Raw genomic sequence first — 14210 nt, 5'->3', positions numbered from 1 at the left:
ACCTCCATTGTTTCTCTTCCTATTAAGATAGCATTTTGTACACGATGAAGGGATAATTGTAATAATGGAAATTACATTTGATCTCTGGTTATAGCTTTACTTTACTTTATAGTGATGATTGAGTGTATCATGGCTTACATTCAAACAATAAATAGTCACAGGTGTGGTTTAGTGTCCTGTGTCTCCTACTGTATGGTGTTATGTTATGTTATGTTATGTTATTTAAATCTTGATATAGTGCACAACTCATCCCCGAAGGGACATCTCGGTGCTTATACGGCAGGTACCTGTAGAGGGGTAACAGTTAAAAAAACATATTTTAAGGTGTTTATTTTCATTCTGCTGGACTAGGACAAATGCGATAGAACAGGGAGTTTGTTCTAGTGGAACGTGACTAAATAGGAGAATGCTCGGTTGTATGGTGAAGTTTCAAATGCAGAATCCTAGGACTGATTTCAAGTTTGGATAAGAGTACACTTTCTGCCAAACGCATAGTCCACCTGTCTGATTTAGAGCTGGCCAGACAGACATTGTGTCGATGATGGAGCCCACTCCGGCTCCATTGCCAACATGTTCCTCTGAAGGCCCAACAGAGTACGGATCGTTGGAGGTAAGCCCTCCGGCAGTCTGCACAGTCTACAGTGGGCATTTGGGTGGATTTTCTTGCTGTCTGTCACCACCAGGTATGGGTGAGGGACAGTCAAAATAAAAAAAAATGCCCCCACACTATGGGAGAAAGAAAGTCACATGGTGTGGAGGTCATTAGTTTTACTCATGCTTTGTGAGTTCCTTTTTTAAAACAAGTAGAATTTTGGAAATGTTTGATGTCCACCAGTCATGTTTGCTGGAGCCTTTGGTCAAACTTTTACAGTGTTAACAGGAGCTACCATGATGGGAGTTCTTGACAATGTTCATGAAGTCTGAAAAGGCCCCCAAAGTCTAAAAAGCCCTCCAAAGTCTAAAAAGGCCCATAGGTTTGTGTTCTAACTTCTGGAATTGTTTGTGATTGAGATTTGTCAGTTCCTCATGTTTATGGAGGTGATGGCAACAGCTCATGTTGTTTGGCGGAATTAAGCTTTCAACCAGATTCAACTGTCTTCATGTGTTCAATTCTGGCGACAAACAATTCGTATTTACCACTCAAATGCATTGCACCCATGCATCTGACTGCTTTGAATGCATGTAAGCTTAGACAATGGATCTATGGAGCTGTGAGCCAGTCTGCCACTAATGCTCTGATACATTCAGAAAAACTGCGCTTTGGGGATCGGTCTCAACCCGAAGCCTTGGGCTTTTTGGCCGGCATGCAGGGATTGGGATTTATCAGATTGTCCTTGATTTTGTGCACTTCAAGAGAGCCTGAAGCTCTGACCTCCTGCTTGTGCACCACACAAGGTGGTGTAAATGTGTGTAATACACAGGGCCAATGAAAGGTGTGATATGCCAATGCAGCTAGGCCAGCGAGGTAGGTTATACACTGTTATGACCATTTTGGATGGGCTGAAGTCAAAGCAGTGGTTGTAATGGATTGAGCATCAGTGCAATAAGATCACCCTGTGGTAATTAAGCAAACAACCCCAATTTTGACAGCTTGAGTAAGATACATTGTTAATAGAGCGGTTACATATTTTTCTCTACTTCAGAAATCCAAGTACAACAATGCATTTTTTGATACATACGCTGTATCTTTTCACGTGGATAATGTATCTTTATTGGTAATACCTAATTATCTCAGGGAATTCATTTATTAAGCAATTGTCACTTGATTTAAAAAAAACATTTCAAAGACAAATCTTCAATAAACCTCCTCCTACTGTGAAATTCTAGAGAAAATAGATCTAGCAGGCTGTCAACGCTCCTCCAATTTATCTGCAATCACCTGGTGAGCCGCCAATTAGATGGAAGGAGTGGTTTAGGGTTTTCAATGTTCATTTGGGAGCTATTGAAAGCATAACATTCAAAGTTGTCAAGAAAATGTGTATAATGAAGCACTCCTGACACGGAGACATCTTTCTATTGTAGAGCCTCAAGAGAATGAACAGCTTAGTGAACATAAAGCATCAGTTGCAAGACTGGAAATAAATGTCTTTAAACCACTGAAGTAAGTTGTGAGATGTTACATATGTTTTAAGAAGGGTGCATGAAAGAAACTGTTCACAATTCTGTAAAATCACATTCTGGCAGATGCATCAACGTAGCCTTTTGCTATTCTTAAATAACGATTTTTAAGGAATCGCTATTTAGGAATAGCAAAAGCCTATGCATATAGGAATCGCTATTAAAATAGCGATTCCTAAACATTCCTTAATTGCTACTCGCAAATTGCTAGTCGCAATTAAGGAATGTTGTCCCATTCATTCCTATGGGCCTACAGGCCAATAGGAATGTATTGGAGATTGCATGAGCAATTTGCGAGTACCAATAGGTACTCGCAAATTGCTCATGAAATTTCAAGGGTGCAAGGGTGTCAAAATGACACCCTGTTGCACCCCTGAAATAGATCTATGCACATATGTTGCACACACACATGCCCTAAGGGCATGTGTGTGCGCAACATAAAACTTTGAAAAATGCACATAAGTGCTTTTTTCAAAGTTTTAGCAAATTACCATGAAGTCCAAATTCATGGTAATTTGCTCCCCCTATTAGCGAATTCGCTATATTTTTGACTTTCATGCATTGCATTTAAGGAATCTCAATTTGGGATTCCTTAAATGCAATCTCAATTTAAGGAATCTCAATTTAGAGATTCCTTAAATTGCGAGTTTTGCATTTGGGATGGTGCATCCCAAATGCAAAAATACTGGTAGCAAAGGGGCAGATTCTGAGAATCTGGGCATTTGCTCCTGGTATTTACTTTGATGCATATGCCTGCACGAGTGTTAGTCTAATCTAGTCTAGTCTAGAGTTTTTATATACCGTATGGCTACCCTAAGGCCTCTCGGAGCTTGCAACAGACACCATGAAATGATAAAGCTGCCAGAGGATCAGTCGCAGAAATGCTAAGTCTTCAAAGCTTTATGAAACTGAACTTCAGGCTCTATTAGACACAGATCCAATGGCAGACTTTTCATGTGTTTTGGTGCCAGAAACAGGGTGGAGCGGCCGTCCCATCTGGATCTTCTGATCCTGAGAACCCGCAGTCAACGGGCTGAAAAAGATCTGAGGGTTATGTCCTTGTTAAGTTTTATTTTGCATCCAGCCATCCAACTGGCTACTTCGTGAAGGCAGGGGGGCAGGGATAAGTGACTATAACTGGGGTCAGGAGAGATTGACATGACCACTTGTGTGTTATCGGCGTATGAGGCCAATGACATTCCGAATGAGTGGACTATCTCAGCAAGGGGGAGCATTTAAAGGTTAAATAAGGTGGGGCTCAAGGTGGAGCCCTGAGGGACCCCACAGCCTATGGAGGAGACTGGCAAAAAAGAATGATGGTCAAAACAAAACTCATTTTAGGCACAGACAAGAAAGATGAAACATATATGGATTGGGTTGCTTTTGCCTTTGTTTATGTTAAGCCTCACATTAAAGAAGCATGCAACAAACATGCAGTGGGTAGGGAGGCAATTTACCATTGCTATAGTGTGCAAAAAGGCTTAATGCAAGCCTGCAGTGAACACGGCTGTTGAGGATTGAGGAGAATGAGGTGATAGAAATTATGAAAGGCATGCTGTTCATGGTAAGTTTGAATGTAATGGATTTGCCTCAATGCACAAATCCTGTTGGAAGTTCTTCATTTATGGGGTACAAATCCTGTGACCTACACTTTCCTGGCCAAGGATTACTATTATTTCATTGGACAGTATTGTGCTTGTCAGAGAACTTTTAACTACTGAAGTATATCTTGGAGGTTATGAGGGTATGAAAATTGAGCTGCTTAGCTTTTGACCAACAAGTGAATTTTAGGAAATGCAGTGCCAGGTACAAAATGTATGTGTATAATTCTTAAACCTGATCTTTCCCCAAACATTTTGTCTTACCTCCTCCATTTTGCTGAACTAATTTGTGTTGACCTTAGGACTCTACGCTCTTTACCTCTGTTAACCAGTGCTTGTGGTCGCTCCCCTCAAACATGGTTACATTGGCTTATACCCAATTGACATATTTAATTTACTTACAAGTCACTTGTAGAGTGGTATACCATATACGCAGGGCATGTAAATTAAGTGCTACCAGCAAGCCAGGCGCACTTATTGTGCCATTCACTTAAGTAGCATTTCAAAACATGTCCCAGGCCTGCCATTGCAGTCTTAGTAATATTACGCCCTTGCCAAGCTTTAAAATCTTCTTTTATTACTTATAAGTCACCCCTAAAGTAGGCCCTCTGCTGTCAGGTTGATGGGGAGGAGCTGATCACAGTCCCACTTGCAAGTGAATAGACCTGCGGTCTTCAATCTGTGGGGCGCGACCCCCAGGGGGGTCGTGGAGTCCTGGGAAGGGGGTTGCAGATTCTGCAGAGTGCAGTTCCTGGCGTCGGGCTGATCGAAGGTGCTCACGGCGGAGGCCTAATTCACACCGAGGTGTGAAAAACATCAACGCCTCATTAACAAGTAAAAGCTCTTTTAAAGACCTGTCAAGTACTTGTGTGTGACTGTGTGTGTCCCTGAAGCTGTTACAGCCCGGCTCACATACAGGAGCTGGGGGGGCGGGGGAAGGGGGGCTGGGGGAGTGGCTGTAGTGTAGCCCTTTGAGTTCAATGGATGGTGCGCACCTGGAGCTGTGGGTCCTGTGACACATCCCCCCCCCCCCCCCATGAGAGAGGCACAGAAAAGGTGGCTGGAAGAATGATGAGTGGATGGATGAAAGGCTGAAGGATGGATGGATGTGTGAAAAGGTGGGTGGATGAATGAGTGGATGGATGAATGAAAGGGTGGATGGATGAATGATGGAAGTATGGATGGAAGGATGAAACGGTGGATGGATGAAGGATAGATGATGAAAGGGTTGATGGATGAATGATGGATGGATGGATGTGTAAAAAGATGGGTGGATGAATGAAGGGTGAATGGATAGATGAAAGGGTGGATGGATGAATGATGGATGTATGGATGGAAGGATGAAAGGATGGATGGATGAAGGATAGCTTGGTAAAGGATAGATGTATGGATGGAAGAATGAAAGGGTGGACGGATGAAGGATGGATGGATGAAAGGGTGGATGGATGGATGAATGATGGATGGATGGATGGATGTGTAAAAAGATGGGTGGATGAATGAAGGGTGAATGGATGAATGAAAGGGTGGATGGATGAATGATGGATGTATGGATGGAAGGATGAAAGGGTGGATGGATGAAGGATAGATTGGTGAAGGATAGATGTATGGATGGAAGAATGAAAGGGTGGACGGATGAAGGATGGATGGATGAAAGGGTGGATGGATAAATGATGGATGGATGGATGTGTAAAAAGATGGGTGGATGAATGATGGGTGAATGGATGGATTAAAGGGTGGATGGATGAATGATGGATGTATGGATGGAAGGATGAAAGGGTGGATGGATGAAGGATAGATTGGTGAAGGATAGATGTATGGATGGAAGGATGAAAGGGTGGACGGATGAAGGATGTATGGATGGATCTGTGAAAAGGTGGGGGGATGAATGATGGGTAGATGGATGGATGAAAGGGTGGGTGGATGGATGGATGAAAGGGTGGATGGATGAAGGATGTATGTATGGATGGGAGGATGAAATGGTGGATGGATGAAGGATGGATGTATGGATGGGAAGATGAAAGGGTGGATGGATGTATGAATGGATAAAAGGTTACATGGATGAATGATGGATGAATGTGTGAAAAGGTGGGTGAATGAATGATGGGTGGATGGAAGGAAGGGTGGATGGGTAAAGGATGGATGTATGGATGGAAGGATGAAAGGGTGGATGGATGAAGGATGGATGTATGGATGGAAGGATGAAAGGGTGGATGGATGGATGTGTGAAAGTGTGGGTGGATGAATGATGGAGGGATGTGATGAGGTCTAACAGGCGCATTTATGGTTGTCAAAAGTTGATGATGAGGAGTACCAGTTTCTAGAAACTTTTGTCGGAAGGGGGTCCTTACGCCTAAAAAGGTTTTACAAGGGGGTCTCGGCATCAAAAAGTTTGAAGACCTATGGAATAGACTGTGCTCTGCCTTCACATAAAGGGCCTAATGACCACACATTGTAACTGCAAGCAGCTTGGAGCCAGGGCATGGGAAGCAGGAAATTCCATGCACTTCAAAGCCACTGTCTAGAATCTCCCCCCACCTTCCAGAAAAAGCCACCAGGGTATAACATGGGGACATCAGACACCAACTCTTCAGTACACTTCTGGACCTGCAGGACTCTGCCAGGAACAAAAAGGACTGCTGTGCTGCTGGAATGACTGCTAATCTGCTGGATGGCTGCTCAGAAAGACTGCTGCCCTGTGGCATTTCTGCCCTATTGTCCTGCTGTTCTGCTACCTTCTGCATTGGTACAAGGACTTGATCTTCAACTGTCCCAGGACCACCAGAAAGACTCACAAAGGCTACTTGGCTGGCCTCCCATTCAGAGTCACAGGGACACAAAGGTTTCCTTCATCTAAAACCAGCAACTACACCTTACTGAGTGCGTCCTGATCCTCCAAGTGATCCCCCTCCAAACCTGGACCCTTGGAAGTGATGGTATAGCTGCCCAGAGAGAATCCAAAATTGAGGACTGAGAAAGGTCAGAAGGTAAGCACTAACCTCGCCCAATCCATTTCTTGTAGAGGAACTGCACTCTATCGTGGTCTGCCATATTTTTTCGATGTGAGTGGTTGATGCTTTGAAATTTTATGTGCTAGTTTTTACTAACATCCTTAAAAATTCATAACTCTAGTACTACCAAATGGATTTTGGTCATTGTCGTGTCAAAAAACGTATTAAAATACACTTTATGTATTTTTCAACTAGTTTGGGATTTTTCTTGTCTTGTGTTTTCACATTATTACTGTTTATTTGATACAATTTACCAAACATGATGTTCAAAAGTCCATGGAAAAACCTATAAAATGCACTTTGTGACACTCCCCTTGCCACTGCTGTAACTCCCTGGTAACTGCCAGAAACTAAATGTGTAGACAACACAATACCTGCACATGTGGTGGAATTACATTGCTTCTGACTGCGAAATTGCCTCACTACTCAGTCTATGCTTCTCATAAATCTCCTCCTCAGTCTGCTCAAACAGGGTGACCCTCACCCTAAATATCCTTTCCTGTCTCCTTCTCCTTCTTTGCCTACTAGTCAAAATTATCATCCTCATCACCAAGAAATACAGAGCCGCCATTCTGAAAGAGCCAGATACTTTTAGGCGACTTTGTATAGTTTGCACTTGATTATCTCGGGAAATACATTGATGGTATTTGCATTTTGGAAATGACCATTTTGTGACTATTTGCAATTAGGAAATTCATTGTACACAGTGTTATTTATTTTATTTATTTTATTTGGCGATTTTTAGAGCGCGCAAATACCCTTGGGTGTCTCGGCGCTGTAGTTGCAGAACTCTCATGGGGGGGGGTAGGGAGGTTTAGGCAGGGAACAACCAGGTCTTTAGTTTCTTTCTGAAATTCAGAAGGGTCGGAGCACACTTGATGTGTAGAGGGAGTGTGTTCCACAATATGGCTGTTGCCACTGAGAAGCGTTTGTCGCCCCAGTTGGCCCTTCTTGTACGGGGGACCATGAGTAGATGTGCTGAGGATGACCGCAAGGTTCTTGTGTGTTCAAGCGGTCGGAAGGCTCTTCTTAAGAATAGGGGTCCGTGATCGTGGATAGCCTTATATGCTATGCATAATGCTTTAAATTTGATACAGCTCCTCACCGGTAGCCAGTGTAGCTGTCGGATATAGGGGGAGACCGATGCAAATTTAGGGATGGATAGCAGTGTCCTGGCTGCTGCATTCTGCACTGTTTGCAGTTTATTGAGGACCTTTTGTTGTGCATTGAGAAACAGTGCGTTGCAGTAGTCAGTTTTGGAGAATACTAAAGTACTGACCAGGGTTTTGCCTGCATGAGGAGGAAGGTATGGGATTAATTTTTTTATCCTTTTTAGTGTGTGGAAGGAAGAAGAAACCACTGCATTAGCATGTTGCTGAAATGACAGCTTGTTATCGAAGATAACGCCCAGGTTGCGTACCTTCGTTACAGGTTCTGGGGGTTGTCCCATCTGGTGGGGCCACCATTGTGGGGACCAGGTAGGTTGAAGCCTCCCGAATGTCATCACTTCTGTCTTGTCAGAATTGAGTTTAAGACAGTTGGATGACATCCAGGAGCTTATTGCCTTCATTCCCGTTTGGAAGTTGGCTGCCACCGAAATTCCATCGTTGTATATTGACAGCACCAATTGGGTGTCGTCGGCATAGGTAGTCAGGGAGATTCCGCAGGATTTTATGACCCTCGCCAGGTCCGACACATAGATGTTGAATAGTGTCGGACTTAGCGAGGATCCCTGCGGTACTCCACATGGCAGGGAGAAGGTCTGGGATGTGAAATTGCCTAGTTTTACAGTTTGCGGACGGTTTGCCAGAAATGAGGCCAGGAGGTTTTTGGCTTTGTCTGTGATTCCTATGGCCTCGACACGGTCGATCAAGGTGGCATGGTCGACCGTGTCAAAGGCAGCGGATAGATCGAGGAGTATCAATACTGCGGCTCCTCCGTTATCCATCGTAGCCCTAATCTCATCCGCAGCTTTTAGTAAAGCCGTCTCCGTTCCGTGGCCTTGTCGAAACCCAAATTGGGTGTCATCAAGTAGATTGTTATGGTGAATATAGTGTGACAGCTGGGTGTTCATAATCTTTTCAAAGATTTTTGCAGGGAATGGGAGGCAGGCAATGGGCCTGTAGCTGGCAGGCAGGAGAGGGTCTAGGCTGGGTTTTTTGAGTAGGGGTTTGATTATTGCTTTTTTCCATACTGAGGGGTAGACACCTGATGCAAACATTGCATTGCATATGGTGGTTAGAGGTGGAGCAATAACTTCCGGGATGAGGTTAAGGATACTTGGAGGGCAAGGGTCCAGAGGTGAACCGGATTTGGTTCGAGCGATCAGGGGAAGGGTGATTTCGCAGGTGGTAGGTTCAAAAGCTGCGAATATGGGGCCAGTATCGGCGATCGATTGAGGGGGAGAGCGCACTTCGTCAGGTGTAAAAGTATTAAAAATGGCTCTGACCTTATCCTCAAAGAATTTTGCCAATGAATCAGAAAGGGCTTGGGATCCCTCTGACTGGGGGGCAGGTGGGCTAGACAGGTATGTTACTACTTGGAATAGTTTCCCTGAGGAGTTTTTAGCCTGATTAATTTGGTTTGTGTAATACGTGGTTTTCTCTGTTTTAATGATTTTTTTATAGTTAGAGAGAGCGCTTTTGTAAGCGATCTTATCAGCCGTATTAAAGTTACGGCGCCACTGCCGTTCGAGGTTTCTGCAGTGCTGGCGCTGGAGTCTGAGTGATTCAGAGAACCAAGGGGCTGAAGGAAGTTTTCTACTCCGATGGGATGTTTTGGAAGGTGCTAATTTATCGCAGGCTTCAATCAGATTGTCCATGTAGGTATCTGATGCTGCTATGGGATCATGCTCATTAGGTAATGGGCTGTCCTGTATCATCTGAGTGAGACGTTCAAGATTTAAGTTTTTCCAGTCTCTGAATTTGGTGGGAGGGGGAAGAGGCAAGCAAGGGGGTGTGGGTTTAGTGGGAATAGAGAAGCATATTGCTGAGTGGTCTGTCCAGATTAAAGGGAGGACCTCGGTGATGGAGATTTCAGGGTGGTTGGTGAATAATCCATCCAACGTATGTCCTGCTTTGTGCGTGGGTTTTTTAACAATTTGTGTGAGTCCGGCTGTCTCTAAATCTCCAAGGAGCGTTATGGTGTCTGGGTCATCTAAAACTTCGAGATGAAAGTTTAGATCACCTAAGATGGTGAACTGTGGTGATCCAATTGATGTCTCGATTATATGATCCAAGCGTGCTAGGAATTTGGCTCTGGATCCTGGGGGGCGGTAGATCAGCATACCTTTGAAAGTGGCTTTACTGGATAAGCCTATTGAAAAGAGAAGGGCCTCGCATTCAGGGTATGTTGTGTCTGCTGTAGTTATCGTAAGGTGATTTTTGTAAATGATCGCGACTCCTCCACCCTTCCTTATCGGTCTGTCTAACTTACACACGCAGTAATTGTTAGGCGTGGCATCTCTGAAGTCCGGTCCAGAGGCCTCGTCTCCCCACGTCTCGGTGATGAATAAAATATCTAACTGTTGCGATTCTATGAAATCTGCGATTTCAAATTTGTGTTTCGGCAGTGATCTTACATTTATAAGTGCTGCTGACACTAGTGGTGGAGGTGTAGGGTGAGGGGTAGATGGCGTCTCAGTACAGGTAGGACACTTAAGAGGTCCGATCCTGGGGTTGTTGTAGTAGAATTTAGGTAAGGAGTGGGGCAACCTACTTGTTTGCTTGATGCCGAGCAGCTGGTCCGAGGTATACGTTATTGGTGAGGAACTGATGCCGGGGTGGGAGAGTGATGGATCAGGGGGGGTGGCCCTGTGCCCGGTCTCGGCGCGGACGAGCGCAGACGAGCTTGCCTTATGCGCGCCTTCGGCGCGCATTCGTCGCGCCCGCTGCGCTCGTCCGCTGCGCTTCCGGATCCGGTGCATTCTACATAGGGGAGGGTAGGGGCGTGTCCAGCGCAAGTGGGCGTGGCAGTTGTCGAAGAGCGGCGTTGCTATGGCAACCCTGGTCCGCGTCAGCTATGAGTCAGCTGGGCGGTAGAGTGCACGTAGCGGCAGATAGTACAAGTTTTAAAATCACAGGTATGACAGTAAATCACAAGTGAATCGTGAATAGTGAATCGCTTTTGGCTAAAACCAATTTGCGATTTCTAATTTATAAGTACAAAAAGTGTGATTTCTACATGATGGTAATCGCAAATTTCTGCATCAAAAATGTTATTTGAACACACAAACACACCATTTGCTTTCCTTTTGGCCTGATATAGCAATTTTTACCATTAGGGAAATGCAAAATGACTTTGTACATTCGGCCTTTTGTCCCCTGTCCTGAATTTGGACTTCTCTGGGAGTCCCGCAAATATTTTTTTTTAAAAAGGGAAATGCCAGTTGGTGTTTCTATCAATTAATATTATTTGAGGAGGAGGATATGTGGCCCCCCTTCCTGGGCCAGAGGTGGAACCCGTCCCCCAGGACCAAGTCATTAAAAAGGGGAGGGAGCCTGTACCCATCTTTCTGAGTCTTAGAAGGCCCTCAGACCCCATTAAAGATTTAAATAGGGAGGGAGCGCAAGGACCCCTCCCTGAGCCAAATGGCTCCTGGGGACATCCTCCCAAGGTCAAAAATGTTAGTTTTACGGGCTCAGGGATGCAAGTGTACAAACAATTAGCAGCTAAACTACCTATTTAAGGAGTATTATGTCTCTGAAGTGATACATTTTGATTTATGTCCTGGTCTTACAAGAATGCCCCCCCCACACTACAATTGGTTTATCACTTGTTAAGGTATTGTGCGGAGTGATACTACAGACATTTTGTGACCTGCATTGCTGAATGATGTTATATCTAAATGAGAGTTGAAAGACCAAAGAACACTAGTGTTAGGGGCATTGGAGCTGTAAATGAAGAGTAAGGAGGAATATAGTACATCACAACATGATCTATTACATTGCATGCTTTTAAAATACAAATAGAGAGCTGTGGCAAAGAAGGAAAGTGCATGCATCAAGCTTCAGTTTAATGTAAACATTGGAAAATTGAATTAGAGAGGAAACATGGTTATGGTGGATGTAGATTATTGAATGGAAAGTGTTGGACTTGAGAAGGTGTGGCAAAAGTTGTGGGAGGAACATTTGCAAATCTTGAGAATGAGTCTTTGAGATCAAGGAATGATTTCACCAAAGAGCTATTATACAATTTAGACAAACAACAAGACAAGTCAGTTTAGAAGAGGGAATGGATCCCATACGAAATTACATACGTCAGTGTTGCCCACAAATTCAAGCACTATGTCTAGTACAGGTAGTTTTGGACAAATGTTTATTTACATTACTATGGAATCGAGCAGATAGTTTTAAAATTTTTCATTTCAATTGTCGTATGTCATTTACTTTGTGTTTTTTCAATTTTTTACTTGTTTTCTGCGTTTTTTTCTACTTTTTTCTACTTTATGTTGTTTTTGGATAATGGAGGAAAATGTATCACGTTCTGCATCTAATCATATCGTGATATATTTAGAAACATTGGTGTATATTCTAATACATGGACTTGCACGTGGGTGAGATTTATTTATTTATTTATTTATTTATTGCGCTTTTCTATAGCGCAAACATTACCCAAAGGTGTCAGAGCGCTTTACAAAAGAACCAGTTGCGATACATAAGGACTTAGGATTTCATGAGTTACATAAAAGATACAAACAGGAAAACAATTGCAATTTACAAGTTGTAAAGTCACACAGGGAAGAGATACAAATAGAAAAAAATGCAAATGTACAAGTTGTAAAGTCACTCAAGGAAGAGATACAAATGGATAACCTCTAAGAATCACATAGGAATGGTAGTGAGTACAAACGTCCACTACATATACTAGTGGTTAGAGTTATCTCTCTCTATATATATGTAAACAAATAGTAGATTTTCTCAGGATTCAATTTTAGCAGGGTTACGGGGGTCACGCATTGTCCAGTAAGTCCATTTGCGCCAGAAAGACCGTGAAGATGGAGGATCTAGGTTAAAGGCCATTACGACAACACTACAAAATGGCGGTGTTGCTGTTTGGTGAGAAACCAATCGAAAAAGCAGTATGAGTCTAAGGGGAGATGTGAGGGGAAGGCAGAAGTGCGGCCCCCTTCTCTCTTTCCATGACCCCCATACTGATCCCAGGGGTCCCTCTCACCTCAGTCTGTCTTCTCCCAGTGTCCGTGCTGTCTGCAGGCCTCTGTGTCCCTGCAACACCCTCGGAAGAGGCTCCAGCGTTTACTCTGGAGGGGGGCCAAGCCACTGCTCCCAGACCCCGACCTGTCAGAACCCTCAGTGCTCTTCGGGATCCGGGCGATGCTCAATGGGTCCACCTCCAGATCTCCCCAAGCTCTGACTCGAATATACCCAGAGCTTAGAAGTGATCAGGCGAGGGAAAAATGGGAGGCAGGGAAAGGTGCTGTGTGGGATAAGGAAATCCTAAAACAACAAGAACAACCCGTTAATATAGGTCTACACACCTCACTACTCTCTATGCCTCCCTAAGGACATATAACACCTACCTTGCTAAGAACACTGTGTGGGGGATTAGGGAAACTATCTTCAATCGATCACTCCTTACATGGAACGACCCGGCATATTGCCTACAAAATACAAGCACAGATTACACGACCGATCCCTCAGTTCAGTTCATACGTCTTTATTTCGGTAAAATTCACCATAAAAGACATCACAAAAATACAGTTAAAACGTTAAAAAGAAAAAACACAATACATAAATTACCTAATACAAAGTCACATTTTAGACCGTATTTTGGATGGAAACTGTTTGATTGTATTTAACCAAAAGATTTATTTAAAAACTCTAATTAAATTTTTTCAAAAAAAGACGTATGTATAATAACCCTAGAATAAAAATAAATATGTAACTTTTAGAAAGGGAAGATCCATGGGCAATGATCTGGATAAAAGTTCACCAGAAACCAGTAAACCGACAATATGGCTACAACCCACGAAGGGGTTTAAAAAATGTTCCACATGTCGGGCTTGTAAATTTGGCTGCAACAAATCTACATATGAGACCCCCTTTAATACATCCCCCGTGTCCATCAAGGGAAATTTCAACTGCAAAACGGACTTTGCTGTCTACATCCTGACATGCACCTGTGGTTTAAATTATGTGGGAAGCACAAAGCTACAGGTGCATGTCAGGATCCTTCAACATCTGAGGGCCATTCTCCACAATGATGTTACCTATCCGATGGCCAGGCATTTTGCCAAATGCCACAACAAAGACATCAATTGTCTTTCTTATTTTGTTATCGCCGCAGTTCCAAAATCTAAACGCGGCGGAAACAGAGAGAGAAAGCTTAGACAGCTGGAGACCAAGTTTATATTGGAACTAGACAGCAAGTGGCCTAGGGGCCTCAACAATTCGGAGGATATGTATACATATCTATAGAGGAACAAAATGCCCACCAGTTTTGGTCTAAGATGCAGCTATCTTTA

Source organism: Lissotriton vulgaris, chromosome 7 (assembly GCF_964263255.1).
Source record: "Lissotriton vulgaris chromosome 7, aLisVul1.2, whole genome shotgun sequence".
NCBI lineage: Eukaryota > Metazoa > Chordata > Amphibia > Caudata > Salamandridae > Lissotriton > Lissotriton vulgaris.
Note: the sequence above shows the minus strand (reverse complement) of the source record.